The following is a 26,299-nucleotide window of genomic DNA, read 5'->3' as shown; positions in this document are numbered from 1 at the left end:
CTTTTCTATTTTTACTACATCCCATAATAGGCTGACATGGGGAGATCCAGAAATAATGAAAATTGTTATTCATACTTACCGTAATTTTCCTTTCCTGGATCCTCTCCGTGTCAGCCGGAGGATTCCCACCCAGTTTATCCATCGCGTGGCGGGTATTTTTTGAACACTGGTGTGGGCAGACAGCCGCCCTTTATGGGCTAGGAAAAGGGTGGTCCTGGAGGGGTCAGAGGGGGCGGAGCTGACCCATAGTAGTCTGACATGGGGAGGTTCCAGGAAAGGAAAATTACGGAAAGTATGGATAACAATTTTCATATATCTCTATCTCTCTATTTCTCTATCTCTCTATCTCATTTCTAATTTTAAAGAAATATTACGAGTGGAAGTGTAATCTATGAATTATCTGGTAGGTAACCACTAGGTTATATTCATCCGTGAGGATAAGGCTCCATGCACACTGGAGCTCATAAACTGCAGTTTATTGGAGTTTGGGTGTTTTTTTTAAAAGCCCATAAACTCCACTCTATGTTAGCCTATGTGTCCATGCACACATGGACGTTTTTTTTGCTTTAATGAGCAGTGGAGTTTATGGGCTTTTTTCTGAACGCCAGAAATTCGCGTTCAAAATGCATTTTTTCACCGCCAAAAAACGACAAACGCCGATTAACGCTTATAAACGCTCATAAACACGCATTAATTAGTGTTCGGCTTTCTATTTTTTCAATGCATTGTGGGCGTTTGGAATGCACTGTGGGATTTTTGGAGTGTCCTCTGTGTATTTTTATTGATAACGCCCATAAACGATAACGCTAATAAACGCTCATAAACGCTAGTACAAAACGCTGTTAAAAGCATGTTTTTCAACCAGAATTTTCTGCCAGCAATCTGGAGTCCAGAAAAAGCTTTTTTGAGCTTCAGTGTGCATGGAGCCTAAAGCATATTAGTGGAGTTTCTGTGTACCTACAAAATAATTCACTTTTGGGTGATTTCCAGGAAGCCCTGCCTGAAGGTTATATAAAGTTAATCACACACCTTTGCTTTTAAAGACGTAATCTATGATGGGAAAACTAGTTAAGCAAGGACGCATGGCGTGTTGGCGCAAGCTTCAGATTCTTTACAGCAAGTATTAGATGTTACACTGTAAGCATGTTGCTGTTTGGAGAATCTGTGAGGACATCAAATGACCCATCAGGGATTATAGCAAGCTGTTGTCACTATCATCTTTGCTTAGAACTGGAGCCCGGATAGTGGAAGGGAGTTATTAGCTGAAGTCCGGGAATGGAGCCTGTGATCGCTGAGATCTGTTATCGTTGGTTGGATCTCGCAGCGTGTAGGGGAGCGGAGGTGTTCTTTGGGGATCATCAGTTACCATCGGGAGCTGGTTCCTGTTTCCACAGGTCTTTGAGACCACAAAGCGCATTTGACCTCTCTTGCTGTAAGGTAATGCGGGTCAACTCCATTTGGTGAGTAGGAATTCCATCTGTTTATGAATCAGCTAGGAGTACCAACCTTTGCTGTTTCTTTTCACTGTGGGATATATTAGCATGTTTATCTGAAAAAGGACATTCATTTCACCTTTTTTCGGTACTTACATCATCCTTTTTGTTGGACTTTTTTTTCACTGGCTGTATATCCTACATTTCGTGTGTGTGTGTGTGTGTGTGTGTGTGTGTGTGTATATATATATATATATATATATATATATATATATATATATATATATATATATATATATATATATACGAGCGCGCACACACACACACATTTTACATACACGGTATCTCACAAAAATGAGTACACCCCTCACATTTTTGTAAATATTTTATTCTATCTTTTCATGTGACAACACTGAAGAAATGACACTTTGCTACAATGTGAAGTAGTGAGTGTACAGCTTGTATAACAGTGTAAATTTGCTGTCCCCTCAAAATAACTCAACACACAGCCATTAATGTCTAAACTGCTGGCAACAAAAGTGAGTACACCCCTAAGTGAAAATGTCCAAATTGGGCCCAAAGTGTCAATAATTTGTGTGCCCACCATTATTTTCCAGCACTGCCATAACCCTCTTGGGCATGGAGTTCACCAGAGCTTCACAGGTTGCCACTGGAGTCCTCTTCCACTCCTCCATGACAACCTCACAGAGCTGGTGGATGTTAGAGACTGTTTGCTCCTCCACCTTCCATTTGAAGATGCCCCACAGATGCTCAATAGGGTTTAGGTCTGGAGACATGCTTAGCCAGTCCATCACCTCAGCTTCTTCAGCAAAGCAGTGGTCATCTTGGAGCTGTGTTTGGGGTCGTTATCATGTTGGAATACTGCCCTGAGGCCCAGTCTCTGAAGGGAGGGGATCATGCTCTGCTTCAGTATGTCACAGTACATGTTGGCATTCATGGTTCCCTCAATGGACTGTAGCTCCCCAGTGCTGGCAGCATTCATGCAGCCCCAGACCTTGACACTCCCACCACCATGCTTGACTGTAGGCAAGACACACTTGTCTTTGTACTCCTCACCTGGTTGCCGCCACACACGTTTGACACCTTCTGAACCAAATAAGTTTATCTTGGACTCATCAGACCACAGGACATGGTTCCGGTAATCCATGTCCTTAGTCTGCTTGTCTTCAGCAAACTGTTTGCGGGCTTTCTTGTGCATCATCTTTAGAAGAGGCTTCCTGCTGGGACAACAGCCATGCAGACCAATTTGATGCAGTATGCTGCATATGGTCTGAGCACTGACAGCCCCCCCCCCTTAACCTCTGCAGCAATGCTGGCAGCACTCATACATCTATTTCCCGAAGACAACCTCCAGTATATGACGCTGAGCACATACACTCAACTTTTATGGTTGACCGTGGAAAGGCCTGTTCTGAATGGAACCTGTCCTGTCAAACCACTGTATGGTCTTGGCCACCATGCCGCAGCTCAGTTTCAGGGTCTTGGCAATCTTTTTATAGACTATGCCATCTTTATGTGGAGCAACAATTCTTTTTTTCAGATCCTCAGAGAGTTCTTTGCCATGAGGTGCCATGTTGAACTTCCAGTGACCAGCATGAGAGAGTGAGAGCAATAACACCAAATTTGACACACCTACTTCCCATTCACACCTGAGACCTTGTAACACTGATGAGTCACATGACACCGGGGAGAAAAAATGCCTAATTGGGACCAATTTGGACATTTTCACTTAGGGGTGTACTCTTGTGCTTTTGTTGCCAGCGGTTTAGACATTAATGGCTGTGTGTTGAGTTATTTTGAAGGGACAGCAAATTTACACTGTTATACAAGCTGCACACTCACTACTTTACATTGTAGCAAGTGTTGTCACATGAAAAAAAAAAAAAAAAATATATATATATATATATATATATATATATATATATATATATATATATATATATATATATATATATATATATATATATATTTATGGTGTAGAGCCCTCTGACCGATACGGATAAGGATGACAGACAAGGATAACATAAACTCGCTTACTTGAAATGGACCTGAAAGTGTGCCTTGGTCTAACGTACGGTATACCAAAATAAGGGGGCATACCTTAAAATGAAATAAATATGAAATGGGTGAAATGAGTACTCATATGAGGAGTGTGCTAGAGTAAAGGCCTGAAAAAGGGGCGGGTGGACGGGTATCGCGCACTGGAACCGACGAGGAAGGATGGGCGAACGGCCGCTTATATACCACCGGGCTCCACCCATAATTTCAGGCCACCATACTGGCCTTTCTATTTATGGTGTAGAGCCCTCTGACCGATACGGATAAGGATGACAGACAAGGATAACATAAACTCGCTTACTTGAAATGGACCTGAAAGTGTGCCTTGGTCTAACGTACGGTATACCAAAATAAGGGGGCAAAACACTCAGGTAGGGGAAGCATTTTTATTGAACACAGACTGTTACTGGGTAAGCTTGACAAAGGCCTGGGCCATCTCAATCTGCGGATTGGGTACGTAACGTGCAAAACAGGAGGACTTCCATCTACCCAACTTTTTAATAACATGGACCGGGACCCCTTGGCGGGAGGCCGTTGAAGCTGCCCCGATGCGAAACGAATGTCCTGAGTAGTGCGCAGGATTGAGGTGAAGGATGCCCAGGAGTATCCTGACATGCTCCATGAACTGGGCTGCGTTGAGAGGTTTTGAGTGAAAGGGTAGAAGTGGGCCAGTCCCTGGTTGATCGGCCAAAAGGGTCAACAAGCGGGAGAGGACAGTAACCGGACACCAGCGGTTGTAGGTCTTATAGAAATGTATGTCCGTCCCTGGGCCAAGCTGCTGTGTCTTGGAAACCGCTAAGTGCAAGATGAAGTGGTCCTCGAACCTGACTAGATGGTGCTTGCACAGCATACGTGCCGAGGGGCTACTGCAGGTAAACTCGCCTGGCCGCAGGAAGCCGTAGAAGGCCAGATGTATGGCTGCTTGCAGGACGACACTGACATGGAGACCGAAAGGTGAAGAGGCCAAAATGTCTGACATGTCCCTGAACACTTCGCCTGTGATAGGCAGCCGTTTGACGCTGGAAACTGGCCGACGTTTCTGAATGCCGCGCATGAGAGCCCGGACGGCGTGAAAGGTAAATAAGGAGGGCTTGGTAGGGTCCTGGAGGGACGTGAAGTGTTGTACCCCGGCCAAGTACAAGCGGATTGTGTTAAAGGATAATGCCAAGTCCGAATGGCAGTAGGAAAGGAAGGCAAGGACTTGTTTGACCCGGGAGGACTCTGTATTGTGAGATGATGTGAAGCGACTAAAGGCCCTCCAGGCCGACTGATAGGCCTTGCGGGTATTGTCTGAGAGGGAGTGATTGATGAGTTGCGTTGCTGCTGACAAGTGTGAGGCTAATCCAAGATCAGTTGAGACCAGTCCGGGATAGCTGCTGATGTTGGTTCGGCTCCGGGTACCTGATTAAAAAATGAAACAAAGTTAAAGCGGGAGAGAGCATCCGCCGCCTGATTAAATTTGCCGGGAACAAAGGAACAATGAAGGTTGAACTGAAACAATAATGAGAGCTGGGTCAGTCGCCGCAGGAAGGACATGATCTGTAGAGACCTGGACCTGCCTTTATTAACAATCTCCGCAGTGGCCAGGTTATCTGTAGAAAAGACCACCGTCTGGCCCGACCAGCTGCGGCCCCAGGTGTGTGCAGCGGCTACGATGGGATATAGCTCAAACAGGGAGGACGTCTCAGTGAAGCCAGGAGTAGCCAGTATCTGTGGAGGCCAGGGGGCTGCGAGCCAGAGGTTGCCAAAGATCGCCGCGAAGCCCGTGGAGGCCGCCGCGTCGGTCACCACCCGAGGTGAAAGGGCGGACACGGAGGGGACGAACAGGGACACTCCGTTCCAAGAAGATAAGAATTCCTCCCACATGGCTAGGTCTGCCATAGCCGCGGAATCCAGGCTGAGTACTTGCTCCGGGTCCTGAGAGTGGGATAACAAGGCTAACAGGCGTGACACGAACGAGCGCCCCTGGGGGATGATGCGCATAGCAAAATTAAGCATACCAAGAAGGGACTGAAGTTGTCTCTTGGTACAAGTTCTGGCATGAGTGAAGTCCCTCAGGACCGTCCTGATGCGGGTCAGTTTATCCGGGGGAAGGCTGGCCTGCATAGTGTTGGTGTCTAGGCTGACCCCGAGGAAGGTGATAGCCTGTGACGGACCCTCCACCTTGTGCTCGGCGATGGGGACATTAAGATTATTGAAGACTACCCTCAACTTACCCAGATCTCGTGGAGGAGAGCCGGGTGGCTCTATCAGCAGGAAGTCATCCAGATAATGAATGACTTCCTGACACTGGGCTACGTGTAACAGGATCCAAGCAAGAGCCTGCACGAAGGTGTCGAAGAGCCAAGGACTACTTTTGGACCCGAACGTGAGTTTAGTGGCAAAGTAGTACCGCTGCCTCCACTTGATTCCATGCCAGCACCAGAGGGACGGATGGATGGGAAGAAGTTTAAAAGCGTTTGAGATGTCGGCCTTGGAAAGCCAGGTACCTGTGCCTGTTTTAAGAATGGCCTGGATGGCCATGTCTACTGATGCATATTTAAGGGAGAATTCCTCAGAGGGAATAAGAGAATTGAGGCTGGGAACCGTGGAGGAATGAGGCGCTGACAAATCATAAACCAATCTGAGTTTATTAGAGAACTTGCCCTTGACAAGCCCAATAGGGCTGACTCGCCAGGTGCTGAAAGGGGGCTGTTCAAAAGGGCCGATGACAAAGTCCTGATCTAGCTCAGATTGCAGCAGTAGGTCGATGGCTTGTTCATCCGTGGCTGCTGACCGTAGGTTCTGGCATTCATGCGTGCAGTGAGGGAGAGAGACAAGTCCAGTGTGAAAACCTTCTGTGAAGCCCTGGACGAGGAAGGTGGACAGTGAGGGGGTAGGGTGACTGGAAAGGTAGACACTAAGCCATGCGACATTGAGCCGGCTCAGTCAGGACCTTTTGAGCTGCTTGACCTCACACATGAGCCGGGGGTGGGCTCTGTGGCACTGGGTGCACACATGGAGCAGCCTACACTGACTGAAGTTACACGACCCGCTGTTGTAGTTGTTGCAGATCGGAGCACCGCCCATGGTCTTAACTGGGTGCCCTAGCTTATCGGTCTGTGGCGGGCGAGCTGGTGCTTGCAGGCCCTGAGCGGTACCCGAGGTAGATGGACCGTCGAAGGGAGAGGCTGCCACTGAGGTAGCGCACCAGGCCGCGGTATGTGTTGCTGACTGGCATATTGCACACAGAGGGGACCGTAGCCCCGCGAAGTGGCGGCAAAACAGTTCTGTGTCCATGGTGCTCCAGTCCGTAGGGGTCTGAAACTGGGAGAGCCTGGCAGCTGCTCTAGCGGAGAAGGAGCGGTGATAGTCATAGAATGAAAACCCGCCGTACTTGTACCCCAGGTCAACTACCACATGGAGGTACCGATCTAGCTCCTCCCTTCTGCCAGGGGAGGCTGAGCAAATGATGTCCCTCATCATGCCGAAGGCCAGGGAAAACTCGGTGATAGAGAGTTTCCTGTCTAGTCTGGGATCCTTGGCCTTGAGGACCACTGATACGTCCCGCCAAGTATACGCCTTATTCTCTGCCAGCTCGTGAATCGAGATCAGAAGAGAAGCCAAGTTGACGTCCTTGCCCTCTAATATGTCTTTTCTGATGTTTGCTGACACCAAATGAGATGGGTACACTATTGGTGCACCTCCGGAGATACCTGCGGGAAGACTAACAACTGGCTGGGATGCTGGCACTGGCGGAGAAACAGAGGGGTGGGTCTCGAGGAGGGCCACTCGGCCCTGTAGATCAGACATCGAGGTTGTGAGGGACGACACCAGGGTGTGGAGCTGCGAGATAGAGGAGGCGATGGAGCCCAATGAGGCCTGCTGAGCCGAAGCCTCCACCACCGCGGGGGGAGGAAACAGGAGCCGGAAAAGCTCTGCCTTTCTGGCTGTTGCTGGAAAGGGGACGCCCCTGCGTCTCAGCTCGGCTGTCAGCCTGGGAATGGTCCATGCTCTGAAGGCCCTTTGACTGCCATTTTCTGAAACGGATGGGGACAATGGAGCCGTGAGGTCCTCGCTGTCAGCCTGGGACATGGTAACAGAACGTGGGTCTGATGAGGCTACGCCCTCTGATCCGGGTTTTCTCCTAATACGGACCTACAAGGGGTGACATGGATTATAACTGGTTGGAGACTCCTACAGAAATACCTGTTTTAAGGAAGGATGCTTTGCTGAAGGGCGTTTTCCCCCTAGATGATTTATGCTTACCGAAGGAGGCACCGTCCGACCAGGTGCAGGCTGGACCTACTGAACTCGACTGCCCTGAGGAGATTAGTTTTTTGTTTGAGACTCGCACCTGATGAAGGCTAGCTAACAGTGGAGGTGAGATTTCAGACATGAGATGAAAACGACACCAATGAAAGAAACAGATGAAATTTCTCTTCTCTTCCCCCCTACCCCCTTTATTATATATATATTTTCCCCCCTCTTTTTTTTTTTTTTTTGTGAAATGAGGCTGACGAGCAAGGGCCCCCCGATAGGAATCCAACATTGAAGAATCAACTGGACTAGAAGCGGGAAGCGATACGTGACCGTGAAATGAGTAAATCTGCCATGACAGAGATCCGAATCGCCATGCCACAGACTTGCGACCGAGCACGAAACGGAAACTGGAGCATGTACTGAAATGAGGCCAATCCTGGGGCACGCCGGGACGAATTGGATCGTAAATGTGATTTATTCGTACCGGAACGTGATAGGTGAAATGAAATGAAACCCATGACAAAGACTGGAATCAGAAGACGAGCCCATGTACCTAACAGATGAATCCTGTCTTTGGAGCATGTACTGAAATGAGGCGTAGCAGCTGGGCACACCGGGACGAATCGGTGCATCCAATAAATGCAACAAGATTCGAATCGGAGCGTAATAAGTGACAGAAATGATATCCCATGACAGAGACAGGAATCAACGACTGGACTGATGGTAGCAACAAAGAATCCGTCTCTGGCGCATGTACTGAAATGAGGCGTAGCAGCTGGGCACACCAGAATGAATCGGTGCATAACAATATGCGACAGGATTCGAATTGGAGTGTAATAAGTGACAGAAATGATGTCCCATGACAGAGACAGGATTCAAGGACTGATCTGTAGGTTTACAAGAGAATCCGTCTCTGGAGCATGTACCGAAATGAGGCGTAGCAGCTGGGCGCACCAGGACGAATCGGTGCATAGAGGAATGCGACAAGACTCGATTTGGAGCGTAATAAGTGACAGAAATGGTATGCCATGACAAAGACCAGAATCGGGGACCGTGCGTGATCCTGCGAGTGATTCAGTCTCTGGAGCATGTACAGAAATGAGGCCGAACCCTGGGGCACTTCAAAGCGAATCGGTGCACCGGAGGTGCAACAGGATTCGCGCCGGAGCGCGACTAGTGACAGAAATGATTTTGAAACAGTAGAAATTACTGGGACTGAAATGAATGAACGAGATGAAAATGAGACACATAACACAATTGCATGAATGAAGAGACATATTCGAACTGGAGTAGACCAAGCGAAACGTGCGGACTGTTTGCCTTGTCGTAACAAGCAGTCGGCTGTGAGTCGAACGATTCGACCGCTACAAATGAAATGCTCGGGCAGTCGAACGATTTCGACTGCCGTACCTGTGAATGAATCGCCTGACGTGGCGTAATCGAACGTGTCGAACGATGATAACGACTACATCGAAAGTAGAACATAGTGACATGCGTATGAGGCCACCGAAACATTCGATATGAAAGGACCGAGCGGCTCGTGAGTATAAGCATGATGACGGTACATCGAAAACATAATGAAAAGAGGGTGCCGAAGCCCTACCTGCGACAGCCGGCCCGAGGCGTAGCGACGAATTCGACGGGTACAATGACACTCCGACGGCGAAACCTACGGATGCTGATGGACGAGACGGTTTTGTCAAAAATTGGAGACGAATAACGCGGGAGCTGGCGAACGGCTCACTGCGTCTGGTCTGGATAGTCGGCCCTTGATATCTGACGTATCAGGTATCGCGCACTGGAACCGACGAGGAAGGATGGGCGAACGGCCGCTTATATACCACCAGGCTCCACCCATAATTTCAGGCCACCATACTGGCCTTTCTATATATATATATATATATATATATATATATATATATATATATATAACATTTTTGTAGAGGACTATTTCACCATTTATCTTTATACATTTATTAGTCACTTTGCTAGCGCTATTTGAAGACACCGTTTTCACCATTATCACTAGACTGAAACAGCTGTTATATTTTGTTAGTTCATTGTTTATCCTAGGCGCAATTGTTTGTTTTTTTATTTTTTTATTGGAGGAGAGTAGGCTGAGTTCCCAGCACAGAGAGAAAATTGATCACGCTGTGCACCCATGCCTGGTGTGGTCAGTTTTTAATAGAAAAGCAGAGCGACTGGCGGGAACACCAGGAATTTCACACAAAGGAAGCAATACAAAGACCCCTTTCATACTGAGGTGTTTTTCAGGCGCTTTTGGGCTAAAAATAGCACCTGAAACATTCCTCCCCTGCATCCCCAGTGTGACAGCCCGAGACCTTTCACACTGGGGCGGTGCTCTTGCGGGACTGGAAAAAAATTCCTGCAAGCAGCATCTTTTGGGCAGTGGAGGAGCGGTGTATACACCACTCCTGTCCATTGAAATGAATGGACATTGCTACTGAAGCTCCTGCAAAGCGCAGCAGCCCTACACTGGCACTACAGGTGTGCATTTAACTCTTTATTCACTCACTAGCAGGAGTTAAAAGTATCCACTAGCGGCCGAATAGCGCCGCTAAAATGACAGTAAAGCGCCGCTAAAACTGGCGGCATTTTACCGTCAACACCCACCCGTCCCAGTGTGAAAGCAGTCAAAGTGAACAGGATTTTTTTTATACAAGTACATGGTACAGCAGGCACATATCAGCATACGCCCCAACTTTTTGAAATGAGAACAAGGGACACCTATTAACAAAAGTATGTAGGCATAGGACACACCCCATCAAACCCCCCCTAAACGAGAATTATATAAACGTATTCTTTAATCATTGAATTGTATCTATGGAAGCAGAGCATTGCCAATATAGAACAGGAACACTTACAGGGGCGTAACTATAGGGGGTACAGCAGTCGCGACCGCAACTGGGCCCTGTGATGCAGGGGGCCCATGCAGCCCCCTCTACATATGGCCAGCAGCAGCATAGATGATGAAAGGTCTTTCTGGGAGCTATGCTGATTGCCCGTCCAGCACACTGGATGGAGCCCAGGCCAACATGGATGAGTGTGCAGCCTACAGCTTGGTCATGGTGAGTGAGAGGACCCCACACGCCATTACATACCCCCTCCATCTCCCCCTGGGGACAGGGATCCCTTCTCACGTGGGGACAGGGACCCCTTCTCACGTGGGGACAGGGACCCCCACCTCCCCTGGGGACAAGGACCCCTTCTCACCTGGGGGCAGTAACTTCATCTGCCCTGGAGAAAAGGACCTCATCTCTTCTGGGGACGGGGACCCCATCCTGCCTAGGGACAGTCCCCCAATGGGGCACCTAAAAATAAAATAAATAAATAAAAGGCTCGCTAACCAGCTCCTGTTGATCCCTCATTACAAGGGATCGTTGGCGCTTGTGGCTTTAGCCCAGCCAATGCCTTTCTCCAGGTCCAGATGGTCTCCCAACAATATCTGCCCTTGGTATGGTATAGGGCAGTGATAGCAAAACTTGGCACCACAGATGTTTTGGAACTATGTTTCCCATGATGCCCATGCACTCTGCAGTGTAGTTGAGCATCATGGGATATGTAGTTCCAAAACATCTGGGGTGCCAAGGTTCGCCATCACTGGTATAGGATATGATGATCTCAAAATAACAAAGTGCTGCACATAGTGAAACATCCTTGTAAATGTATTAATAATAAAACTAATGCACTTACAGCTGTCGCTGATAAAAAATCGCATTTAGTGTCTCGTGTGTAGGCCGCCACACAAAACAACCCATCCTCTAAGGCACGTATGGGAATGGTGACGTCAGCGTGTCGCTCCACCCCGTGTGATTTATGTACATTGCAAGGATTTTAACAAATCTTGTTACAGATTGCTACCTTTTTGTTTTTCCAAAGAAAAAGCTGTTTGTTTGCGGAGTGTGTCTCTGTGCAGAGTGATGGTGTATAGAAGTAATTTTCGAATTATAAATCAGCTGCTGCACTTGCAGGGCTCTCATGAAGAAAGTGGCAGGGTTTGCATCGCTTTAGACGTGATTTGGGAGTATCTAGAAAAAAATTACTTTTTTGGGGATTCCCAAAATCTGACTTGTATCTTAATGCAGGCTTTTGGGGAAATCAGTAAGTTAATCACACAAGCAGGAAATTACTCTTTTTTTTTTTGGGGGGGGGGGGGGGGGTTCGGTACACCATCTGTGTACAGAACACCTCCAGGTAGCCACATTGTATTGCATTTTACTGAAAATTACAGAGCTGCAGATTGAAAAGGAAAGGTAATTTTTAATAACATTAAATTGCAAAATTACTTGTGTAGCAATTGTATATGCTGTATTATTTGTATTTGCTACGTTTTCCCACGAAAGTGGAGTTACTATTTAACTTTGGCGTGGTGAAGAAGATGATCAAGAGGACCAACATCTGGCTGCCACTTAGGAACCTTGGAGAAGACAGGCTAATATACAGATTAAATCAACTAAGATGCCTACATTCAAAAAAGATAAATGGCTGAAAGTATTTCTGGACCTTGTACAAGAGGACCTGTCACACCTTGACTGGACAAGAGGGATGAAGGGCAATGTGGATAAAGAGGAAAGACAGGCCTTTAGAGAATTAAAGAAAGTGCTCAATTTGATTTTTAAAAAGAGTGATAAAGGTGGAAATGTGGTTCTTATGTCTGAAGAGAAATATGAAAAGGAGATAAGAAGACAGCTCAGTGATAAGTCGACCTATGAGCGACTTGATCATAACCCATTTCCCACTCTGGTGCAAGAACTTAATTTTAAAGTCAAACTGGCCAGGGAAGCCAACTTGCTCTCTAAGCCCTTGTACACACGGTCGGACATTCCGACGGAAAATGTCCAATCGGACCGTGTTGTCGGATAATCAGACCGTGTGTGGGCTCCATCGGACTGTTTCTGTCGGAATATCCAACCGACCAAAGTTTTAGAGCTGGTCTATAAAATTTTCCGACAACATGATCCGATCGGACTTTGTCCGATCGTTTGTAGAGAATTCCGATCGGACAAAGTGCCACACATGCTCAAATCAAACTCCTAGACCAAAGCTATTGGCTACTAGCCTGAATGTAGACCCGTCGTAACGAAATAACGTCATCACGTTCTGAACGATCGTATTTTCTGACAACTTTGTCTGACCGTGTATATGCAACACCAGTTTCAGACAAAATCCGTCAGACAAAATCCGATGGCTTTGGTTGTCGGAATGTCCGACCGTGTGTGCAAGGGCTAAGAAGGAATGTGAACATCTTACAGTATCCAAATTCCATACACTGACTATATATATCATCCCAAAGATTCATAAGTCAATCCAGGAAGACCTATAACATTGGCAATAAAGGGGCCCCTGGAAAATATCTGGATGTGCTACTTAAGGAAATGGTAACAAGATTACCATCCTATGTACAAGATACAAGACATGTCCTTATGAAAATCAATAATCTCTCCATACCATTGAATGCTATGCTGGCAAGTATTGATGTTGAGTCCTTGTATACTGTGATTGCACACTCATGGGACATTGCAACTACAGCCCATTTCTTATAACAAAACTACCCCCTGATGGGAGCACAAAATGAGTTCCTTTTGGAGCTCTTACAGTTTGCACTTACCAACAACTACTTTCAATTTGTGGGTACCAATTACAGATAGATTCAGGGAAAATCTATGGGTGCCCCATGGGCACCGGCCTGCACCTGCCTCCATTTGGGGTGGTGGGAGGAGGAAGTAGTGTACAGCTCGATCCAATACATCAGCCATATTTTGGTCTGGCTGAGGTACATTGATGATGTGCTTTTGATTTGGAACGACACCTCATATACTCTAAAGGACTTTGATAATTGATAATGAGCTGAATTCCAACACAAGAAATATAAAGCTCACCTTAATCTATGATCTTAAACAGATCCCCTTGGACCTCTTGATTAGAGCTGAAGAAGGAAAACTGATCACTAGCACATACAGAAAGGCATAGTGGCCAATATCCTCCTCGAAGCCACAAGCCATCATCCCAAATCTCTAATCGATGGTAGACCCACTGGGCAATTCCTCCGGATTTGCAGAAACTGCAGTCTTCAATCTGATTACAAAACAGAGACGATACAGCTCGATGAAAGTTTTTAGAGAAAGAAAATATTCCCATAGAACTCTGAGGAGATCTAAACAAACGGCATCTCAGAGACCAAGAGCTGACAACCAGCCTTAAAACAGCCATCAAGAGCCAGTCAGGATCATTACACCATACAGAATACAATGGGAAGCTGTCAGAAAAGTAATCAACAAACACTGGCTTCTCCTCACACATTCACTCATATTAGCTGACATTGTAGGGACGAGGCTACTTATAGTGGCCAAAAGAGCCAGGAATCTAGCCAATGAAATGGTCAACTCAGAATTTATAAAACCGACTCATGTTGATAGAACCGAGACCTTCATGGATGTAAGTAGGCAAAAAACATATAAAATCAAGCAATTCATAAAATGCAACACCACAAGAGTTCTCTACATGTTGGCGTGCCCTTGTCACAATTTTTATGTGGGCAAACAAAATGGCCTCTGAAGGTAGGAATCGGTGAACAGCTGTCGAGCATCAGAGGAAAAGAAGATGAGTAACCAATTTCTCAGCATTTATTCAAATACCATAAAGGTCAATTAAATAACCTCAGGGTAAAAAGGCTTGTTTGCTTTGAATCTGTGCACTGTCCTCGTACAACGTGAGAAGGAATGGATCTTTCGGCTGGGAAGAATGGCGCCCATGGGACTCAACAACGAACTGAATCTCCAGGTGTTCGTTAACCCATAGGACTAGCCAGCCATATACTTATGCATCAGTAAGACCCCGCAATGGGTTACTGGATAAAATTTACCATGACCACATCCTTGGATGTGATTACCAGTAATTATATAGTGTTATTATTAGGTAATTAGTTAAGTAGGATTGTATAAAAAATATATAATCTCATGCTGGCCTGTGACCTTTATTATTGCCCTTTAACCAAAACAATGATCTGCAATATTTCTAAATGGGAACCTACTGAAAACCCACACATATACTTTAGCCACTCACAAAAGGGGTTAACAAAATTAATTTCAAGGACTGGGTGTGTCCAAATGAGATCTACCTTCATTTGAAAAATCACCAAAGACCATAAAGGTCTGCATATATGGGGGGCTCACCACACTGAAGAAGTTTTCGTACCCTGCGAATGAAATGTGTCGGTGTGCCAGCCACAGACCATCCCAGTTGCCCTTGGCACCCCAGTCAACCCTCTCTGATGAATTTCCACAATTTTTGGTATGAAACTGAACTGGCCCCTCAGATGTGCCACCTGCAGAACACACACTAAACTGTCCTCCCTCTGAAGAGCGATTCACTGTATCGCACACCAGTAGAATCAATTTTACCACCCTTTGGCGTCACGGCTATCTTTGCCTTCAGCAACCTGTAGATCTGCCAACCATTAATAACCTGTGTATCTCCTGCATGGAGGACGCTCTCTTCCTATGCATAGAATGTATGCTAATCTCACCCTTTCCTTCCTAAGCAAGATTCAGTAACTTTATTATTATTTTTTTCAATCTACAGTTTATCTGTATACATTGCCATGAGAGTGTCCCTGTGTCCCCAATTGTATTTGTGCATATAGTGCACCTGGTTGATTCTGGGAATTCGAGACTGGGAACATGAGTGTATTGCCCTTCACTGAACTGACACTGTTGTATGCTTCCTGTCCTTGGCTCTCTCCCACCATCCCAGATCTGTCAGCTCACATGCACTGGACACAGCTAAAACTTGAGCGGGCTTTCCATCCACCGAGGTGTGTCTGTGTATGCCTGGCTGCATTGTCTTTTTAATGTTATTTTATTTGTGTTCAGTGGCGGAACTACCACCATAGCAACCCATGCAGGCGCTATGGGGCCCGCAGCCGAGTGGGGCCCGGCAGAGACATCTCTCTAATTAGGCAATTAGGCTACTTGAAGAGCCGCCTCTGCTGAATAATGTCGCCACGGGTGCGGCGTTAAGCTCCGGCCAGCAGCGGGTTGCCTGTGATCTCCACAGCCAAGAAGTGGAGAGCGGGGTCGGAGCGTGGCTGTCTTGGGAAGGAGGCGGGGCCAACGCTGTGTTGTCTTAGGGAGAAAAAGGTGAGGAGATTCCAGCAGTCTGGGCACAATTCCCTCTGCTCCGGAGACACAGATCGCGCCCCCCCTCCCCAGCCGCCACCCCCCCCACCATTGGAGTGCTCAGCGGAGCGCTCCTCGCACACCCAGGAGGAGGCATCTGGCTCACGAGGAGAGGAAGGTACCACGGAGGGGGCCTCACAAGCGCTGTATGGAGCCAATCTGACAGAAGGGAAGGTAGGAGAGAAGAGGTGTCTATGCTGCCCCTCCTTGGGGCTGTCAATCAGTGCTGGTGGGGGGGAAATCAGGGGCTCCAGCTGCAGGGAGCGGCAAAGCTACCACCATGCCACAACCTTTTCTGCAGCCAGCGAACACCAACTTTTTTTTTATTAGAGAGCCACCCCCTCATCCATGTTCCTGCAGCATCCCTCAGCCACAGCCAGACTGATCTTTATATCTATCCCTGCCCCCATCCCCCCCACTCCATTCCTCCTGATCATGTGTCATTAACAGTAAGGACAGCTCAGTCCTGTGTCAGTGTCCCAGTGTGTCCACCTGTGATTGGCAGCCCCTGACCCCTCCCTTCACCCTGCCCTTACCCCTGCCTACGCAGGGCTCCACGGGGGGGGGGATTGGGATGGATGCTCCGCATCCTGTGCTGGCACTGCCTGCTGATTGGCTTCTCCGCTGCTACCTCCCACACTGACACCAGCACCAAGGTAGAGAGCACCAACACCAGCACCGAGATAGAGAGCACCAACACCAGCACCTAGATAGAGAGCACCGACACCAGCACCTAGATAGAGAGCACCGACACCAGCACTGAGATAGAGAGCACTGACACCAGCACTGAGATAGAGAGCACCGACACCAGCACTAAGATAGAGAGCACTGACACCAGCACCGAGATAGAGACCACTGACGCCAGCACTGAGATAAGGGAACACTGACACCAGCACCAAGATAGAGAGCGCTGACCCCAGTACTGATATAGAGAGCACTGACACCAACGCCGTGATAGAGAGCACTGACACCAGCACCGAGATAGAGAGCACTGACACCAGTACCGAGATAGAGCACACTGACACCAGCACTGAGATAGAGAACACTGACACCAGCACTGAGATAGAAAACACCGACACCAGCACTGAGATAGAGAACACTGACACCAGCACTGAGATAGAGAGCACCGACACCAGCACCGAGATAGAGAGCACTGAGATAGAGAGCACCGACACCAGCACCGAGATAGAGAGCACCGACACCAGCACCGAGATAGAGAACACTGACCCCAGCACTGAGATAAGGGAGCACTGACACCAGCACTTTAAAGCTCTTAATATATGTAATTTATACAGTTATTTTTTTTATCGCTTGAATTCTTTTTCCCATTATGGGCGTGAGTAGGGCCTCATGTCTAGATTTTGCCTAAGCCCTCACAAAGCCTAGAGCCGCCTCTGGGGCCTGGTGAGGATGAGGAATGTAAATTTACTGTTAAGCCTCCTGGGCCCCGCGAGTCCCGCCGTGTCCCGACACAAGCAGCCGCATACAGCAGTAGCAGAGGGCAGAGTGGGCGGGGCAGAATGCTCGAGCGCGCCTGTGAAGGGACATAATTTTCGGCACATGAGGAGGGTCTGGAGTCTGGACAGGAGGTAGGAAGGGAGGGGGAGACTGTCATCTGTTTTGCTATTTTTGTGAAGAAAGTGTTTGCTATATTTTTTCATTAGGATAATTTCGGCACAAAGAGAGGGGGAGCAATGCCAGGTTCAAGGGTGCAGAATTCTGAGGCTTCTTTAGAGAGATTTAACATCACTTTCTGCCCTGCTGAAGAATTTTTTACATACAGGAAGTGCAGTGAAATTATTTGAATGGAGCCTGGATTGACATGCAAACCTAACTGAAGTCCGTATCCTTCCCTAATCCATGCAAAACTTGAAAAAAACTTTTTTGACTTTACTTACACTAAATAGTACTGAATGTAACCGGTAGATTTTATTGGCAGTGTTTTTGTTTTGTTGTTTGAAATTAATATAAGCTGTTGTGTGGGTACTGTGCCACATGAGTGTGGTAATCTGTTGTTCAATGGCATTTCATAGTTTCATAGTTAGTAAGGTTGAATAAAGACACCAGTCCATCCAGTTCAACCTGAGTGTCTACAATTGTCCCCATCCCTGTGCACTCACATTGGTCCCTATTCTCAAGGAGCCCACAATCCAAGGTCCCCATTCATGTACTAGGGCCAATTTTGGACAGAAGCCAATTAGCCTACCTGCATGTCTTTGGTTTGTGGGGGGAAACCGGAGTACCCGGAGGAAACCCACGCAGGCACAGGGAGAACATGCAAACTCCAGGCAGGTAGTGTCGTGGTTGGGATTTGAACCAGCGACCCTTCTTACTGCTAGGCGAGAGTGCTAACCACTGTGACCCCTCAAAGCACCATGTCCCCATGTTGATGGGGACAAGGGCCTCATCCCCACAACCCTGGCCGGTGGTTGTGGGGGTCTGCGGGCGGGGGGGCTTATCAGAATCTGGAAGCCCCCTTTAACAAGGGGACCCCCAGATCCTGGCCCCCCCTGTGTGAAATGGTAAGGGGGAACAAAAGTACCCCTACCATTTCACAAAGGAAGTGTAAAAAATAGTTAAATAAGACAAACACACTTTTGAAAAATTCCTTTATTAAAAAAAAAAAAAAAAAAAAAAAAAGATTCCAGCAGTGGTAATCCACTCTTGCTATCCAGCAACGGATGATCATCTCTCTGGGGTCCAGCGATGGCTGATCTGATCCAGTGATGGGTGATTTTCAGTCCAGCGCAGTCCATCCATGCATCCATCTTCTGTCTCCACTGTTGGAGACACTGCGGGATCCCAACGCCTGACGTTTCCTATATTAGGAGGGCGGGGCCACCCATCACCTGATCCCGCCCCCCTCTGACGCTAGTGAGGGAAGCCAGGGCTTCCCCAATGACGTATGGGTGACCCCGCCCCCCTCTGATGTAATGCAGGTTTCCGTTACATCAGAGGGGGGCGGGGTCACCCATACGTCATGGAGGAAGCCCTGGCTTCCCTCACTAGCGTCAGAGGGGCGGGAATAATATAAGAAACATCAGCGCTGGGATCCCGCAGTGTCTCCGACAGTGGAGACAGAAGATGGATGCATGGATGGACTGTGCTGGACTGAAAATCACCCGTCGCTGGATCAGATCAGCCATCGCTGGACCCCGGAGAGATGATCATCCGTCGCTGGATAGCAAGAGTGGATTACCACCACTGGAATCTTTTTTTTATTTTATTTTTTTTAATAAAGGAATTTTTCAAAAGTGTGTTTGTCTTAATTAACTATTTTTTATACTTTCTTTGTGAAATGGTAGGGGTACTTTTGCACCCCCTTACCATTTCAAACAGGGGGGGCGGGATCTGGGGGTCCCCTAGTTAAAGGGGGTTTACAGATTCTGATAATCCCCCGCCCGCAGACCCCCACAACCACCTGCCAGGGTTGTGGGCATGAGGCCCTCTCTCGTCCCCCCCCTCTTTTCCTGCGGCCTGCCTGGTTGCGTGCTCGGATAAAGGGTCTGGTATGGATTTTTAGGGGGACCCCCACGTCAATTTTTTTTTTTTAGTTTGACTCGGGGTTCCCCTTAATATCCATACCAGACCTGAAGGGCCTGGTAATTGAATTTGGGGGAACCCCAGGTTTTTTTTTTTTCAATGACTTTCAATGAGTGTTCTCTGTATTACGGGAGCCGACAATTCATTAAAGCCGCGAGTGATTTTAAAAGACTTTTTTCCTGCAGAAATGACACTTTGTGCAGGGAAAGTTCTAAGCACGGGAAACATGCGCCCCTTCACAGGCATACTATAGACACCCCCCAGATATGAAATTTAAAGGAATATTACACTTTTATTGTTTCACATTTATATACTGTATCAATTTTTATTGGAAATAATCTCATTGTTTATTTCATCTTTCATCAGCACTGCACTATATTACTTTATAACGAGAGCAGCAGAGGCTGGGGGGGGGGGGCAGAGCTGTGGTCACAATCCATCTGTCGGCTCCCCGTGGTCGACTGGTTGATCATGATCAATGGCTTGCCAACCCCCTAAATATACCTTCTGATTTGTACAATCTTCTTCAGAGCTACCATTAATTATGTAGCATAGGGGCTTTCCTGGGTTGATACAATTTGTATGAACACTTTGGGTCTGTTTAAAATTTTTCATCATTTTGGTAAATTTAAAGCTCCCCATTGATTGTTTGGCTTTGTCCAAACATTAAAAGCTCCATATAGCTCAAATTTTGGCCAATTCAATAAATGGCTGAAACTCTGTAAGCAAGCACAACCTGGCTTGACAAAAGTCTATTTAAAAATTGCCAGGGCCTTTTAGAGAATTGTTTGTTGAACAGTGACTGCATCCTACCAGAGAAAGTAGAACTAAAAGCAAAACATAGTTACATAGTAAGGTTGAAAAAAGACATAAGTCGATCTAGTTCAACCAAAACAAAACAAAAAACAATCCCATATACACAATCCTTCACCCACCTCTGGATTAAATATTTTTTCCTCCTAGATGTACAGAGTGTCCTCTTGTCCTCTGTGATGACCTTAAAGTGAATAACTCAAGTTCACCATAATCTTAATCTCCTCTTCTAAAGACAGAATAAATTCAGTTCCTCTAATCTTTCCTCATAGCTGAGCTTCTCCATGCCTCTTATCAGTTTGGTTGCCCTTCTCTGCACTTTCTCCAGTTCCCCAATATCCCTTTTGAACACTGGTGCCCAAAACTGAACTGCAAACTTATTTTTTGGATAGAGCAAGGGTGTGTTATAACCTCCTGTCAGGTTTGTTTTTTTGCCATCTGTATCCAAATGGGGAGATTTCCCTTAAGTTCCTGTTCCATAGCCAAAACAGGAAGTGAGAGGAAATCCCTCCAAAGCAAGGGGATCCCTGGTTGTCACCAGAACTAATGTTTTCATTGTAAAATTTTTCTTCCTTTCTATTACTGTTTTGTTAACAACCCAAAACTTTGGATTTTCTTTCACTATTATGTAGCACGACTCCCTTGGAAACTGCTTGGATTTACCTGCTTATCTGCACCGCCATGACCCTGGGAACATTCCAACCCACCTGACACTCTGGGTTCAGACATCTTTGCACCACCTTAAAGTAGTCAAATCACTCAATGAGTTTATATTCTATTAACGTTTACTGGATAACTCAAGGAAGAACTTTTTTACACAACACAGAGGAGGTAATAGATCCACTGAACTTTGGATAACAGTCCTGGTTCATGGGAATGCAGGCTGCACCTACCCTCCCCGAATACCAAAACTTATATAGCCTATTTAAATAATAACTCAACACACTTATTGGCAAAGAATTGGCCACTGCACTTTTATTGGTATATTCAAATCAATAAATAAATAATAACCATATTCTGATAATTTTATTGCATCATAAAATTCTTATATTTCAAACAATCAACTTCAAAACAGCTCAGTCTTAAAGGACTCGAGCATACATAAATCTTTTAACCAAAGTCCCCACATGCCGGGTTTGAGAATTTCAAGCTGGCCTTCCCCACAACCATGGCCAATTCAATGCAGTTTTGCAATCCTACATTAAATATATCTAAACCTATATTGGACAGATGAACTCCATCTGCTCTATATAATCCAGGGAAACCACCCTCTATATCAATGTGTCTATATGAGGAAACATCCAATGCGCTTAAAAAAATAACCATATTCAGATAATTTTATTGCATCATAAAATTCTTATATTGCAAACGATCAACTTCAAAACAGCTCAGTCTTAAAGGACTCGAGCATACCGAAATCTTTTAACCAAATGCGCAGCATAAATTTTTCCATAAACCTGTTCAATTTCTTCCTAATTTTCTCGAATTTTTTTTTTTTTTTAAATGAGCTTCTTGGAGCCATACTAGCTGAGGGATTATCTAAAAGATAATAAAAGATATAAAAGATAATTCTGGTATTCGGAAAAGATAACTTAACCTTAATTAGGTCACGTCTAAAAGACATGAGGTCCAGAGTTCTAACTTTCCCCACATCATTTCCACCTAGGTATACTGTTAATGCATCTGGAACTGGCCATGACTCAATCAATCTAGAGACATAAAAATAAATAAATAAATAAATAAATTAGCCCATTGAAGACCTCTAATTACTTTCCAGAAAATTCTGGAAATTCATGAAATGTCTCCAGGATCCATAGACAAATTGTACATATAGCAGCGTTTCTTGGCTCTTTTATTAGCCCAGTATACAAAAGAGTGACTCAGGATCCAAACCAGGGGCGTAACTATAGGGGGTGCAGCAGTCGCGACCGCAACTGGGCCCTGTGATGCAGGGGGCCTATGCAGCCCCCTCTACATATGGCCAGCAGCAGCATAGATGATGAAAGGTCTTTCTGGGAGCTATGCTGATTGCCCGTCCAGCACACTGGATGGAGCCCAGGCCAACATGGATGAGTGCGCAGCCTACAGCTTGGTCATGATGAGTGAGAGGACCCCACACGCCATTACATACCCCCTCCATCTCCCCCTGGGGACAGGGATCCCTTCTCACGTGGGGACAGGGACCCCTTCTCACGTGGGGACAGGGACCCCCACCTCCCCTGGGGACAAGGACCCCTTTTCACCTGGGGGCAGTAACTTCATCTGCCCTGGAGAAAAGGACCTCATCTCTTCTGGGGACAGGGACCCCATCCTGCCTAGGGACAGTCCCCCAATGGGGCACCTAAAAATAAAATAAATAAATAAAAAAAAACTACTGATATCAGTGGTGGAACTACAGGGCTCACAAAGGTCATACCTGTGACCACGCCCTGGAGTTCCACCGCTGGACTCGGATTGAAGGGCCCTGGCTGGGGTTCAGGGGGGCCCTTCATGGTTTCTTGCATCGGGGCCCTGAAGGTTCTAGTTACGCCACTGATCCAAACATATCTTCTATTACCTAGAATTTACAGAAAAAGATCAGGTCTGACATAAATCTGAAAACTTTGAGATTCCCATCTCCCCAACCATTTAATTATTGCATCATCCAATACCATCCTAGCAGCTTCCGTAGCTGCCCCGTTCCTGAAAGAATGAGTAAACTTAAATTGATGCAAATTCAATTTTCTCAAGCAAGCCTTTAATATGTCATTGAATTGATACTGAGTAAGAGGGGACCCATCAGCATCAATCAATACAAAAAAAAAAAAAAAAAAATTCCCCTCTCTTATTGGCCTAACTGGCAGGTAACCATTTATGACTCTAACTGGACATATAGCCCCATCTCCATATTGACTTAAAGGTACCCAACTGCCTTTTCTTAACCTATCTGTTTTTTGACACAGGGATGAACAATTTGACCGAGACAATCACATTCTTTTTTAGTAAACCCACCATTACTTTTTTGTTTTTTGGCAGCAACTCAGATATTCTGAGAGCCCCAAAAAGGCTAGTACAAACGCAGTATTAAATAATATAGCCGTCATTTTTTTAATTTGAAGAAAAAAGATAAACTCGCCATGATTTTGGAAATGTGACTCAAATTGTATATCCATTTCCATAGCAAAATTACACCACCTATTCCATGCGGTTGAGTACTCAACTCATGTATTTTCTACCACAGAGTGTCTTATCGCATTTGTAAGAACCTCTAAATTAGGCTCCACAGATTTTCTGGACACACATTACCTTCCTTGTCCGCATTCTGCAGGAGTTGACGAAATCGGTATACCTGAAATCGAGATAGTGCATCCGCAATTTGATTCTCCTTCCCTGGGACGTGCCTGGCCTTTAACCAAATATTAAATTTAAGACAAAGAAACACTAAATATCTTAGTAATTTGACCACTTGTATAGATTTGGCTGACAAACAATTCACAGCATATATGACCCCTTTATTATCCGAATTAATCAGGATTCTTTTATTTGCAAATTGCTCACCCCATATTTCTATCACAACCACTAAAGGGAAAAGCTCCCACACTACTATGCTTTTGGTGACTTTATTCGTCTCCCAACTCACAGACCACTTACCACAGCACCAGTGAGTCTTCCAAATAGCTGCGAATCCATAGGAGCCTGCAGCATCTGTATATAGCTTAAGGTCGGATGAGGATACAAATTGTTCCTGAAAAAATTATCTGCCATTATATATATCAAAGGATTTAAACCAAACTGACAGGTCCTCCTTGAGGTCAACTGTCAATCTGATGTGGGAAAATGGTGATTTCATTCCAGACATGGCCAAGTACAAGCGCCGTGAGAAGATTCTGCCAACTGCCATAATCCTTGTCGCGAATGCCAGAAGGCCTAATAAAGATTGGAGTTCTTTTAAAGAGGAAGTAAACCCTGATGGGTTTACTTCCTCTTTCATTCCTTGCAAAGGCAAAGCATAATGGACTACTATGCATCGCATAGTAGCCCATTATGTGTCACTTACCTGACACAGGAGCCAGCGAAGTCGCCGCTGTCCCCTGTAGTCCGCCGCATCCATCTTGCTGGTGGCGTCTCGCAGCTCCGCCGCTGTCATTCGGCGAAGCCGCGATGACGTCACTCCCGCGCATGCGCACGGGAGTCGACACGCGCGGCAGCTCCATTCTTGGAAATGCCGCGCTCAGTGCGCCTGCGCGCCGCTGTCTACGGCGCATGCGCCGTAGACAGCGGTGCCCTTTTTTGGGCAAATATCTCCTAAACCATATAGGTTTAGGAGATATTGCTTGGACCTACAGGTAAGCCTTAATCTAGGCTTACCTGTAGGTCAAAGTGGTTTGTAAGGGTTTACAACCACTTTAATAACACTTTTTTACGCCTAATCAACACTGAAATTAAAGGTTTAATCTTAAAGATTTTAGATTCAGGTAACTGAAATATCAGATTAACAGTGTCAATCTTGACACCTAGGAATGCTATAATTGAGGAAGGAAAAACAGTTTTCTCGCTAGCTAGTGGGATGCTGAAATGATGCGCTACCGCACTAAACATGTAACATAAAATAACAGACAGGAAATTGCGCTGGACCAATGAATAAAAAGTCATCCAGGTAATGTAATATACCTTGGTAGCCAGATTGAAAAGCCACAACCCATTGGAGAAAGGTTGCAAATTTTTCAAAATATGCACAAGATATGGCACATCCCATAGGGAGCTACATATCAAAGTAGTATTTGCCCTCAAAATACATACCCAAGGAGTTGAAAGCTATTGCCAATCGGTAGCAGCCTGAAGGCCGCCTTTATGTCTGCTTTCGCAAGCAACGCACCTTTCCCAAACTTCCTAATTTGCTGAATAACCTCTTCAAACGTGCAATATGATACTGATGACATGCCGGCATCTATTTCATCATTTAACAAGCTACTTTTTGGGAATGATAAATGGTGGATTAGGCGAAAGGTATTTGCCTGTTTTTTTTTTTTTGGGTATGATGCCTAACGGCAATATCCTAAATGGTGAGAAAGGAGGGGAATCCTATCCTACCTTCCTTGATTAATTTCTCTTTAACAATGTGTGCGTAAGTATCCACTGACTTTAAATTTTTAACTGGCTCACACCCTTCACCCTGAAATACTGGCAAAGGAAAACCTTTGGAGAAACCTTCAATTAGGAACTTGGCTGTCTCCTGGTCTGGGTATATGTCCAACCATTGCTGCATACTTGCTAGTTTCACTGGGGTGTGAGCTTTTTGAATGAATATCCCTCTGGGAGCTTTGAATATTGGAATTCCCTTTTGAAAAACCTGATCAAAGGGTGGGGTCCAGAACAATCCGAGCCCCCCCATTTACACTGGTTCTCATTGTAAGCAAAGCAGTATACCCTTTTATAAGGGGACACTGTAGATTGTGGCTGCTGCCTAATGAAACCCAATTTCTGTGGCACCATCAGGTTAAGCCACAACCCGACATACTTATTGCCCCACTTCAATGATGGGTAGATTGATCACGTTTTCTAAATGCCTCATCATATTGAAACCATCCTAGACCTACAAAACTTTTATACGCTTCTAGCACATGCTCCATGTGTTGAAACTGCTGAAACCGCTGCAATACTCCGGGTGCTTCTCACCTAGCGCACTGGAGTATATTGCAAATGACTGCCACCAATTATTAAAAGACCTCGCCACAGGTCTTCTCCTATCACCCTCATCTTTCTCATCTGATTTTTTTGTAATTTCTGTTGACAAATTCCTTTTTTCTTTTCTTTTTTTTTTTTTTATGGAATAAGCGACAGAATATCTATGAATTGACCTTTCCATATTTTTTCCTTAGACCATTTGGGATATCACCAATAGCCTTGTGAGCCTTAACCCCGCCCCCAGCACAATTTGCCATTCTCTTAAAGTGACATTAACCCAAATACAGTAACCTGTATATAGCCCTAAATATTTACACTATTGCTTCT

The 26,299-nt window shown here is 45.9% G+C and overlaps 1 protein-coding gene across 3 annotated transcripts in view; it reads left to right on the top strand.

Moving 5' to 3' along the window:
- The window catches only part of LOC143961091 (beta-1,3-galactosyltransferase 1-like), a 169,329-nt gene that overhangs the window by 32,167 nt on the left and 110,863 nt on the right, over positions 1-26,299 (top strand). Inside the window, exon 1 of one of the 3 annotated variants that reach the window (XM_077470256.1) lies at positions 1,148-1,460. The exons of the other annotated variants lie outside the window; for them this stretch is intronic. The gene's annotated coding sequence lies outside the window, so the exon portion shown is untranslated. Of the gene's footprint in view, positions 1-1,147; positions 1,461-26,299 lie in introns of those variants that run through there. 3 annotated transcript variants of the gene reach the window in all.

Source organism: Lithobates pipiens, unplaced genomic scaffold (assembly GCF_037356315.1).
Source record: "Lithobates pipiens isolate NorthernLeopardFrog02 unplaced genomic scaffold, aLitPip1_a1.2 Scaffold_8, whole genome shotgun sequence".
In the NCBI taxonomy this organism is placed as follows: Eukaryota; Metazoa; Chordata; class Amphibia; order Anura; family Ranidae; genus Lithobates; species Lithobates pipiens.
This window is presented reverse-complemented; position numbering and strand designations above follow the sequence as displayed.